At 35.3% G+C, this 12,936-nt stretch overlaps 1 pseudogene; it reads left to right on the top strand.

The window, feature by feature from the left end:
- Window positions 1–11,654: 11,654 nt before the first annotated feature.
- Window positions 11,655–12,936, top strand: LOC124918402 (annotated as a pseudogene).

Below are 12,936 nucleotides of genomic sequence, written 5' to 3'. Positions count from 1 at the left end.
GTGATTTTTAAATTTTTAAATAATATGAGAAACAAATTTAATTATTATTTTTATATATTTAACTTTGACTTTTGACAAAATAAATAACATATTGTTAAAATATATTATAAAATTAGAATAATATATTATAATATAATATATATATATATAATTAGATTTAATTAATGTATTATTTATTATCATATTTATTTTTTTTAATGAGAGATGACTTAATATGTTTAGAATCCATAAAATAAAAGTAATAAAGAGTTTTCATTTTTTTTTATTCCATCTTTCGTTGCCTTATTGGTGGCGGCCACAAGAGTGTGTTTGATTTATTTTAATAATTGTTTTACTCATACAAAATGTGTTCATTAATATGAATTACAACTAAACATACAAAAAAAAAAATTATTATTTATTGATTATTATTTTCAAATGATTAACATTGGACTAAACTTTCTAAATATTAAGAATTTAAATTTATTAATATATATATATATATATATATATCAATTTTTATTCTTTAAATCTATTAAATATATTGAACTAAACTTTTTAAATATTAGGAATTTAAATTTATTAATATATATATATATATATATATATATCAATTTTTATTCTTTAGATCTATTAAATATATTGAATTTCATTATATTTTATTTATTCAGTTGCTCAATTTATTAATTAAAATATCAAACTCTTCTTATTTTATAAAATAAAAAAAAAATATTTATAACAATTTAACCAATTAAAATCCCAAACAAATTATATTTTATTAAATAATTTTAAGAAAAAACAATTAAATTTAAAATAACTGAACATCAAACAAGCTCTTACAGTGGGAAATTGGACGAAATGACCCTAAAAATAGGGGAAATTGCCTCCGTGGTCATCTTTAATAAAATTTGATCTGATGACCACTTATTTTTTTTTGACGAATTTACCCTTTTCGCGTAACGCGAAGGGATTTCGCGTTTCGCGAAGTGAAACAGTATTGATATATATACTCAAATTTTTTCATTTCTCTAATTTTCTTTCTCTCTCATGATTTCTTTTCTCCTGAGTTTGTCGTCGGCGGCGTAAACTCCGGCGACGGCGACTTCTATGACCTAAATCTACAAGATAAGAAACCTAATCCCCGAATCTATGTTTATATAACAAATTTATGTTCTTATTTGTATTTCTTAATGAAACCCTAACCCTAAATATGTTCTTTTTGGTGATATTGGTTAATATTGGTTCATATTGAATCATATTTGTTCATATTGGGTCATATTTGTTCATATATGTTCATATTTGTTCATATTGGTTTATTAGTTTGTTCATCTTATTGATTATTCTTTTGGCTGTGATGATATTTGTAGATGATATCGTTTCTGCTAGTTACTTAACGAAGCGTTAAGTACTTAACGCTTCGTTAAGTACTTAACGCTTCGTTAAGTACTTAGCGTTTCTGCACGCGCGCGTAGGAAGACAAAGAGGCGCGCGTATATGCACGCGCCATACCATATATTTTAAAAAATCAAACATTTCGACATTCATTTCTTCCATTTTCCCTCTTCTCTCGATTCCTCTCTCTCTACTACAACCGTCTCACTGAAGAAGACTTTGACAAGGCCGATCTGCCCGTCCCCCTCGTGTCCTCCCTCTCTATCATTGATTCCCCATAAATCTCAGGTTTGTTTTTTTTTGGTTGTTGCATGTCTTTTTTTGGTTATGGGTTTTCATATTTGCATGTTTAGTTTTAGGGTTTTGGCTATTTCAGTTTATTTGGTTAGGTTTAGCGTTTAATGTATGTTTCTGGTAGATTATTGCCTTATATTTGCATGTTTGTTTCTGGTTGTTGGTTATTGTTTCTGGTTTAGGGATTCGCTAAGTACTTAACGCTTCGTTAAGTACTTAACGCTTCGCTAAGTACTTAACGCTTCGTTAAGTACTTAACGCTTCGTTAAGTTCTTAGCGAAGCGTTAAGTACTTAACGTTTGGTGTGGTGTATGTATTTGTTCTTACATTTTTGTTGTTGTTCCTTTTGTAGATGGCAGAAACCACCGTTCCTGATTTTCCTGGAAGGATTTCTTGGAAAAGCGCCCTCTGCCTGAAGAAGATTGTTATGAAGTTTGAGGAAATGGATCTTGTGGAGAAGGTGTACAATACCCAATTCAGATATATAGTCTCTGCGCCAGTGTTGCAGTTCTCAGGAACTATTGTACATCACATGTTGCTTAGGAGGGTAACCTCAACCTCCAAGGAGATAACTTTCAATATCAATGGGCAAGAACTTGTGTTTGGTATGAAAGAGTACGCCTTGGTGACGGGCCTAAACTTCGGAAGGTTTCCTGAGGTGAACGAAGAAGAATGCCGAGGTTGTCCACCTCTGTTGGTAAAATATTTTAAAGGGAAGACGAGTGTAGTAATGCAAGAGTTGGAGACTGCTTTTTTGAAATGTAGAGATAAGGAAGATGCCTGGAAGATGGGGCTGGTATGCCTGATTTGCCAGTACCTATTTTCATTTAACCCAAGGAGGGTGGTATTTGCAAAAATCCTCCACATGGTCGAAGACGAGGAAAGTTTCCTCCGATTTCCTTGGGGGAAGGTGACCTTTAGAGCCACCCTCAAAGGTTTGAACAAGAACATGAGACATCTCAGTCACAAATATTATAAGAAGAAGAAAAAGAGTATTGATCCTTATGCTCCTTTTGCTTATAACATTTATGGGTTTGCACTGGCATTTCAAGTGTGGACATATGAGGTCATCAAAGGTTTTGTTCCTAAATTTGCTAGAAAGAATGAGCTTAATGATCCTCTACGCCCAAGGTTGTTAGTCTATCATTCCAACAGGAAGAACACCTTGATCGAGATAAAGACTGCCCTGGAGACAACGGATCTGACTGAGATGGAAGAGTCCTCCATGGAGAAGAGGTTATATAGTGATGAGGACTTTGAACAAATAGATGAGTCAACTTATGAATTTTTTGAGGGATTTACAGAAGGGAAGTTAGTGAAGGAGGATTATGATGATGAAGAGGAGGGAAGTGAACCTGAGGATGAACATGAAGAACCTACTTCCAAACCAAACACCCGGAAGAGAAAGGCTGCGCTTAATCTCAAAGAAGCCGTAAACCTGAAGAGGAAGCTTGCTTATGAATCTAGTCCTGCCAACATTCCTAGCCCCCCATCCGCTACTAGTCCTGGATTACCTCCAACATCTTCTGTTGGATGTAAATGTGAAGAGCTGAAAGAGGAGGTAAAAGCGCTGAAGGAGGAGCTCATCAAAGAGGTGAAGGAGGAGCTCAAAGAGATGAAAACAGCTTACGAAAAAACTCAAACAAATCACAAGGCTTATATGAAAAAGTTGGTTGTTAGTATGTGCGAACAATTATTAGCCAAATCCAACCAAAGGATGGCCACGTTAATAGTCAAATTAGATAGTATGGAGGAGGAGAGGAAGAAGAAGAAGAAGAAGAGCAAATTGGAAAAGAAGGGCAAGACTGAGGTAAGATAAAGATACTTAACGCTTCGTTTAGTACTTAACGCTTCGTTAAGTACTTAACGCTTCGTTAAGTACTTAACGCTTCGTTAAGTAATTAACGCTTCGTTAAGTACTTAACGCTTCGTTAAGTACTTAACGCTTCGTTAAGTACTTAACGCTTCGCTAAGCACTTAACGCTTCGCTAAGCACTTAACGCTTCGTTAAGTACTTAACGCTTCGTTAAGTACTTAACGCTTCGTTAAGTACTTATCTTTTGTTGTTCTTAACTGACCACACTGTTGTTTTATTTTTGCAGGAAGGGAATGTGGAGGAGATGAAGACGAATGACATGGAGATGAAGGATGGGAAGGTGGAGGAGGAGAGTGAGAAGGTGGAGGATATAACTGAGGTAAGTTTTGATTAGCGAAGTCAAATGTTGTTTCGGGAAGTAAACGCTGACCACACTGTTGTTTTCTTTTTGCAGGATAGGAAGGCGGAGGAGATGATGACGAATGAGATGGAGATGAAGGATGGGAAGGTGGAGGAGGAGAGTGTGAAGGTGGAGGATAAAACTGAGGTAAGTTTTGATTAGCGAAGTCATATGTTTCGGGAAGTAAACGTTGACCACACTGTTATTCTATTTTTGCAGGATAGGAAGGCGGAGGATAGTGTGGTGAAGGTGGACGAGACTGAGAATAATGTGAATGTGGATGGTGGGGAGATTGAGACTGATGTGAAGGTGGATGGTGGTGAGATTGGGACTGATGTCAAGGTGGATGGTGGTGAGATTGGGAATGATGTCAAGGTGGATGGTGGTGAGATTGAGAATGATGTCAAGGTGAAGGTGCATGTTGGGGAGATTGAGACTGATGTGAAGGTGGATGGTGGGGAGATGTTGCTCTCCGATATGATGCAAGAAATAATTGAGAAAAAGAAGGATAAGGTCAAGGTTGAGAAAGTTGAGAAGAAAGCCAAAGATGGGAAGGTTGGGAAGGTTAAACTCAAGGTTGGGAAGGTTGAGAAGAAAGTCAAGGTTGAGAAGGATGCCACAGATGGGAAGGATGAGAACAATGGGAAGGATGGGAAGGATTCGAGGGATGGGAAGGATGAGAACGATGATGATGATTTCCAATTATACAACACTCCACCTAAAGGAGTAGTTCCTAAAAAAAGAGTGAGGAAGCAGAAGAAAGATGAAGACTACACCAACCCTTCTTTGTCAAAACAGCCAAAGACGAATGATCCATTAACTATCAATCCCCTTCAAAAATTTGATGATGAGTTGTTGGTTCAATTACAGAATTGGTTGAAAGATGAAGCTACCAATGATGAGACAAAGACTGTGTTTACTTGCGAAGCACGAAAGAAGTTGTTTGTTAGAGTTCTAACAAAGTGCACATGGCTTAAAGATCCTGTAAGTCTTGCATTTCATATTAATTCTTTAACTTATGAATAAGGTTTTTGATATATGCTGCCTTTTCCCCCATTTTGTAGGAAATCGACGCAGTCTGCCACTTGTTGCGCAAAAGGATTGAGCAATATCCCAAGACATATAAACATTGTAAAGTATCAATAGGGGATTGCTTATTAGCAGATATGATGAGGCGAGAGTACCCGAACTTTAAAAAAGATCCTGAAAAATTTCCAATAGCAGACGTATTTTCTCAGTACTTCTAGGGAGCGCCTCATAGACATATGCTAGAATGGCCACTAATAGACGATATTTACGTGCCTTTGAACATTGGCAACAAGCATTGGGTACTGTGCGTCGTTCGTGTACAAGATAATCACATTGACGTTTATGACTGCGACTCGAGTATTTATAGGAATCTCGATCCATACATGAGACCTTTGTGTGAGATGTTTCCACGAATATATGCAATGGGAGCCAGTGATGCTGAGCTACAACGGTATCCTAATTTCAATTTCCAGAAACTGACATATAAAAGGTTGCCACACCCAGCCAAAAATGCAGTCGCCAAATATGGGGAAGTCCCTAGAGCAGAAGAAAGTGGGGATTGTGGTGTATTTATGCTTATGCACATGGAATACTTGACTGCTGGTTTAGGTGTAGAGAAGGTGACTTCCAATGAAATGGAGTTTTTTCGACAAAAGATGGCGGTCCGGTTATTTCATCAAATTACAGAACCTTAGTTTGTATTGTAATCGTTTATTGATTTTTGGATAGAACTTGACTTGTGCTTATGTATTCTGAACTTGTATTACTTTTTGGGTAGAACTTCAACTTAAGTTACATTTCATGTTAAAATATTTGTAGTTTTAATGTAGTCTGGTTGGTTGGTAGTCTGATATTTACATACCAAAGAATTGAACATATAAATCAATGTACCAAGTAACTAACTTAAACTCACTTAAACCAAGTTTTACTTAACGAAGCGTTAAGTAATTAACGAAGCGTTAAGTACTTAACGAAGCGTTAAGTACTTAACGAAGCGTTAAGTACTTAGCGAAGCGTTAAGTACTTAGCGAAGCGTTAAGTACTTAACGAAGCGTTAAGTACTCCTTCAGTACACAGATAAACTAGATACAACATACAGATTACAACTTATCCGATTACAACTTATCCGAGTACAACTTATCCGAGTACAACTTATCCGAGTACAACTTATCCAAAACATAATACAACTTATCCAAAACATAATACAACTTATCCAAAACATAATACAACTTATCCAAAACACTTATACAACTTATCCCAATCAATCTAAAGGCTCATATTGTTGAGATGATGGCTCGTGCTGTTGAGAAGATGAGTCATGATGCTTAGATGATGATGCTTTTGCAGTAGATGGAGCAGGCATGACTGCTTTGCATGTGGCCCTATTATGTCCTAGTCCATCACATGAGCTGCATCGTCTCGGAGCCTTACGTACCTCACCTTGAGATGACCTACGCTTTGTTTGTGGGCGCCCTTTCTTAACCTTGACAGGTGGTTTTAGACATACGCGTTCCTTGATCATTTCGGGAATATCCTATTCGTCTTCATCACCAGCAGGGTAACATGTCTCCGCATATGCATTCATCCAAGATTCAGTTGTGTAATATCTGTAAGAATGGAAAATAAAACGATTAAACAATTGGTTAAATAGATTGAACATGTGAGCTGAATAATACCTTGAACAAAAGTCATAACAAACCAAATTGCGGTGACGGGCAGCAGCCATTGCATGAGTACAAGGAAGACCAGAAACTTCAAATACCCTACAAGTGCAGTTCATGTCTTTCAAATTGACTTTAAAATGAGACTCATTGTCATGCACATAAAACTCGAATCGGTTAAGCGATGATACTGTATAGAATCTAGCCTTCTCGAATCCCTCACGTAACCACTTTTCATATGTTGGAGATAACACTTCTCGGTGGTTGGACGCTCTTTCTCTTCTCTCATTAAACCAACCTTGTATTGTCAATCTTAAATACTCGCCCATTGAGGAAATGGGGTACTTTCTGGCTTCCCTGCTCTGACTATTAAAACTCTCAGCATAATTGCTTGTTAGTTGATTGTATCGCTTACCGGGGAAAAATGCTCTACTCCATCTTTGAAATCCAATTTCTTCCAAATAGGCAGCAATCCTATTATCTTTAACCCTTATCTTGTCAAAAAAACGATTGAATTCGTGGACGGTGTACGCACGAGAAGCCATATCAAACTCCATATGACAATTATCAGTTTTGAATTTCGCGTTGATATTCATCTTTATGTGATATGTGCACGCACCGTGGTATGCTTCTGGAAAAACAGCACATAAGGCATTGGCGATGCTTGGGTGTCTATCGGATACGAAGACGAGATCATCAACTAATCCAATTGCTTCTCTCAATTTTTGCATAAAATAAGTCCAAGAGTTATTATTCTCTGAATCAACAACTCCGAATGCGACAGGATATAATTGTTCATTAGCATCTAATGCAATAGCCACCAATAGTTGACCTCCCACCTTGTGCTTAAGAAAACTGGCATCAACACACAATACGGGACGACAAAATGCTTTGAAACCCCTAATAGAGAGGCCTAGGGACATGAACATATACTTGAAGTGCCCGACCTCGTCTGTTTGGATGTCTGTTATGGTACCAGGATTATGCTTCTCCAACATGTATAGGTATGAGGGTAATTTTTCATATGAATCCTCAACCGTTCCTCGCACCGCCACTAATGCCATTTCCCTAGCCCTCCAAGCCTTATTATAAGTCAAATTTACCCCATAAGTTGCCTGCATGTCTTCAATTATTTTCTTAGGCAAGTGATTATGGTGATGGTCCATATACTTACTCTTCACGCACTGCCCAATAACCCATGCTGGTGTTTGCATTTTTTTCTCTAGCCTAGATAGAACTGAGCATGAGTGTTGTTGGTCGAATTTCCGGATCTCAAACATCTCAGAAAATTTACCTTTCACGGCACGCAATCTCCACTTGCATTTCTCATCCAAACATTTCACATACCAAAGATGTTTTCTTGACTTCTCCACCTTGAATTCAAAATGATTAGCCATCGCATATTTATATAGCATCAGTTGTAGTTCTTTTTTATTTTCAAACAAGGCATCGACTTCCAATACAGTTTCAGTAGTTAACGCCAACGCAAATGAGGGGTCTGTCGGTGATATGTCTGTCGGTGATATGTCTGTCGACGGTGTACCAAATGATGATCTTCTTGCACTACATGGTGTACCCAATGATGATCTTCTTGCACTAGTAGGTGTACCCGTTGATGCTCTTCTCGCACTATGTGGTGTAGGTATCGATGCATGCAAGTCCTGAGTAAGTGGGATGTGAGGCAAAGAGTTATCTCCGGCTTCATTACTTTCAACAAAGACCTCCAAGGGTAAAGCTTCTAGTACAATTTTCTGAGTAAATTGTGGGAGAATACTTTCTTGAGTTGGGTAGGTAAGTAGTGATATCTTTTCTTTAGTAAATTGTGACTTCTCTACTACAGACACACACAATGGTGACACAGTTCTACCCAAAATCAAGCGTGATAAATATATGTTCAGATCCTCATCATCTTGAATAAAAACGGGTTTAGGATTTGTGATATTCGGAATATCATACTTCACTTGCAGCACTAAATCATAGGTAGATTTCTGCACTTGAAGTCTTTCATGGAGTTTATCAATTAATTCAGCATAACGAGTACTTTGGGGTAAATCCAATGTTTTGATTGAAGAGGCATCAAAAAACCATATTCCATTAGCATCAACTTTCCACTCTCCATTATAGAAAACGAAAACTTCGGCTGCAAGAAAAATTGGAAACGGGATAATTAATACTGTGAAATGGAAACCCTTCGCGAAACAGGAAGTACTTAACGAAACGGGAAGTACTTAGCGAAACGGGAAGTACTTAGCGAAACGGGAAGTACTTAGCGAAACGGGAAGTATCATCAGAAGAAACCCTAAACAACGCAGTGATTCGAAAATCCATAAATGAACAACAATAAACTTGAAATACATAAACTTACCAATTGTTACAGTGCTTGTGCTCGTCGTGGAGCTCATTGAGTGCCGCCGTTGAACTCCGTCGCCGGCGAGATTAGAGAGAAGGAGGAGAAAAGCGGAAGGGAAGAAAGAGAAGGGAAGAAAAGAAATGAAAAAAAGATGGCCGGATTTTATTATATAGTAAGGGTATTCTGGACTTTTCACAGCGTCTCACTTCGCGAAACGCGAAGTCCCTTCGCATTACGCGAAAAGGGTAATTTCGTCCAAAAAAAATTAAGTGGTCACCAGATCAATTTCAATTATCTGGTGACCACGGAGGCAATTTTCCCTATTTTTAGGGTCATTTCGTCCAATTTCCCCTTACAGTTGGGTGTTGTTTGATTATTTAAAAAACAAAAATACAAAATTTGATCAAATAAAAGATATTTTATAAAATTGAGATGATAAAATTAAATAATTTAGTTAAAAACTAATATACTTGTTTGATAGTAGGCTATACAAATTAAATTGAACTATGAATTTAAAATCAAAATATTAAAATATTTTTAATAATTAATTAAGTGATAAAATATATAATATGACTTAAAAATCAATCAAGAAATGACGTAGAGTAAGCATTTAATATTTAATAGCCAAGTGTTTAATTCTTACTTAAATGATGAAAATTATATTAATTATTATTAATTATGATATCCATTTTGAATTTATCACGGTCACTTCAACGAATCGAAATGATCATTACAAATGGACGGTTTTGATTTCCATCCATTGTAATAAATTAATCAAAATCAGTTAGATATTATTATCATTTATCACCATGGTTTTTATTTTAATAAGAGAAGTATAGACAACCTAAAATCAAACTTGTTATTTCTTATTAACATTATTCATTACATCATACCTAATTTTTTAAAATTAAAATTCAGAAGAAAAAAATACATCAATTGATATAATTTTTTTCTATGATATTTTAAATTATTAAACACAAAAATAATTATAAAAAAAACACTTTTTATGTTTATACATAAATTGGGTTTAGATAATAACCTATATTATTTTTAATTAGGAACAATTGGACTTAACTTTCTAAATATAAATCATTTTATCTTAAACAAGTCCTTTTTACCCAAAAACACAAAAGTCAAATAATTTCAAAATAATTATGTAAATAATCTCTAAGACTTCGTTTCAAGTTGAATATTTTGAGTTTCTTTATTTAAAAATCTTTATATTATATTTAATTATTTAATTTATTAACTAAAATATTAAATTCTTTGTATTTTATAAAACATAAAAATAGTATGATAATTTAACTAATTAAAAACCCAAATAAATTATATTTTTATTAAATAATATTTTTCAAAAATTAATTAAATTTAAAACAACTCAATATTAAACAAGCTCTTAGAGGCGGTTGATATGTGATTATTTGAAAAAGTAAAAAACTTATATATGATCAAATAAAAGATAAATTAAATAATTCAATTTAAAACTATTTATTTATTTGTAAAATAAAATAAAATTTAACTATTAATTTAAAAATCTCATTTAATAAAAAATTAAATTATCCCAAACCATAAAAAATCAACTTATGAGAAAAACAAATTTCAATTCCTAATTAAAAACACTTTCAATGAAAATAGATTTTCATTTAATGTAATGGTAGGTATTTTTAATTCAAAATAAAATATTTTATTATATAAAATTTATAAAAAATAAATAAAAATATTTAATTAAGTAATAAAGATAATATAATACTACTTAAAATTAATCCAGAAATTATCTAGATAAGTAGGTAAATGTCCTTAATCTTTAATAGACAAGTGTTTAATAATTTTGAATTTAACAAACGGTCAAGAATCTATCATTCGACAATCGTACATTTACCCCCTTTATCAATTCAAGAATCTATCACTTTTATCATATTCAAATGGACGATCTAAATTTCCGACAATAATACATTTACTCTCTTTATCAATTTTACTTATTATTTATCCTTTAATCATTAAACAACCATTATTCTCGTCTTAAATATAGACCTTGTTTGAGAAAGTGATTTTTTGGATTTTGTCTGAGTTTTGTCTAAAAAAAATTATTGTTTAATAAAAAGTATAAAAAATAATAATGTCTTCCTTCAAATCCTATTGTAAGACATTATTATTCAACCATTACTCTCGTCTTAAATATAGACCTTGTTCATCGCCGGCGGCTCATTCTTCATTTCTCTCCGGCCAGTCTTCCTTCAAATCCTCTGTTTTTGTAAGAATATAATGTCGATGGCCATTTTCAGATCGAAATTATACTGTCTTCGTCCTCGATTACACACTTCTCTTTCCATCAATGGAATGGATCCTATTACTCTTCTTCTTCATCATCATCATCATCATCTTCCTCTCCTTCACTCGATATTCACAACGAAGATTCTGATAACGAAAGATCTCCAGCAGTATCTCTCGAGTTATCCCTAGCAGACAATTTCCATAACCTAATCAAAGAACACCATCGCAAAAACCCTAGTCCAAACACCTCCCCTATCCCTTCCTTCACCAACTGCTCTCTCGCATTTGAATTCTCAAAGATCTCCGCTTCAAGTCCCGTCCCCGCCGCAGTCTTACGCCGCGTCGTTGAGAAATCCAGTAACATCAATCACGGTACCCCGTTCCTACCTACTCTCGCTTTCTTCAATTGGACCATTAATAGATAGCGACGGTTTTATATCAACTCCAGAACCTTACAATGAGATGATCATCGACCTCGCTGGTAAGGTAAGACATTTCGATATCGCTTGGTATTTGATTGACATGATGAAATCACGAAACATAGAAATCCCAATTGAAACCTTCACGATACTGGTCCGCCGATATGTTCGAGCAGGTAAGGCAGCAGAGGCTGTACACACGTTTAATCGATCGAATGGAGGATTACGGTTGTAAAGCTTATCGAATTGCATTTACTTTACAAACGTGATTAACATTCTCTGTAAAAAGAGAAGAGCTGTTGAAGCTCAATCTTTTTTCCATAGCATGAAAGATAAATTCGAACCTGATGTTATAATCTATACTAATTTAGTCAATGGTTGGTCATGTAGAGCTGGTAACATTTCAGAAGCAGAAAGACTATTTGGCGAGATGAAATCAGCTGGTAATAAACCAAATGTATACACGTATACTACAGTAATCGACGCGCTGTGTAGAAACGGACAGATAACTCGCGCACACTACGCGTTTGCTGAGATGCTCGAAGTGGGTTGGGTTGCGAACCAAACTCAGTAACATTCAATAACTTGATGAGGGTTCATGTGAAAGCTGGTAGAACAGAGAAAGTTCTGCAAATTTACAATCAGATGAAGAGACAATCATGTCCTGCAGACACATCAACCTACAATTTTCTCATTACCAGCCATTGCAAAGATGATAAATTCGATGAGGCGATTAAGGTTTTGAATACGATGGTCAAACAAGGCTGTAAGCCAGATGTACGCACGTTTAATCCTATCTTTAGGGTTGTATCGAAAGCCTGAGACGTGAATGGTGCTCATAGGTTGTATACTAGGATGAAGGAGTTGAAATTAAACCAAACTCGGTTGCATTCAATTTGTTGATGCAGATGTTTGTGGATTCGAAATCGACTGATATGGTTTTGAAGCTGAGGAGGGAAATGGATGAGAATGAGATAGAGGCTAATGTGAATACTTATAAGGTTTTGATTTCGATGTTTTCTGGGATGGGTCATTGGAATAATGCGTATAAGTTCTTTAGAGAAATGATCGAGGAGAAGAATCTGAGACCTGGTCGAGCTGTTTATGAAATGGTTTTGCAGGTTTTGAGGAAAGCTGATCAGATGAACAAACACGAGGAACTGGTGGAGAAGATGGTTGATAGAGGGTTTGCTATTCGTCCCATTTGATGCTATTCGTCCCATTTGATCCTAATAAACAATTTTTTCATTCTCCGGTTGTCGTCGCTTGTGTCACTCTAAGCAAATCTCAGATGGATAAATGGTTGATATCGAAATCATGTTGTT

Source organism: Impatiens glandulifera, unplaced genomic scaffold (assembly GCF_907164915.1).
Source record: "Impatiens glandulifera unplaced genomic scaffold, dImpGla2.1, whole genome shotgun sequence".
NCBI lineage: Eukaryota > Viridiplantae > Streptophyta > Magnoliopsida > Ericales > Balsaminaceae > Impatiens > Impatiens glandulifera.
This window is presented reverse-complemented; position numbering and strand designations above follow the sequence as displayed.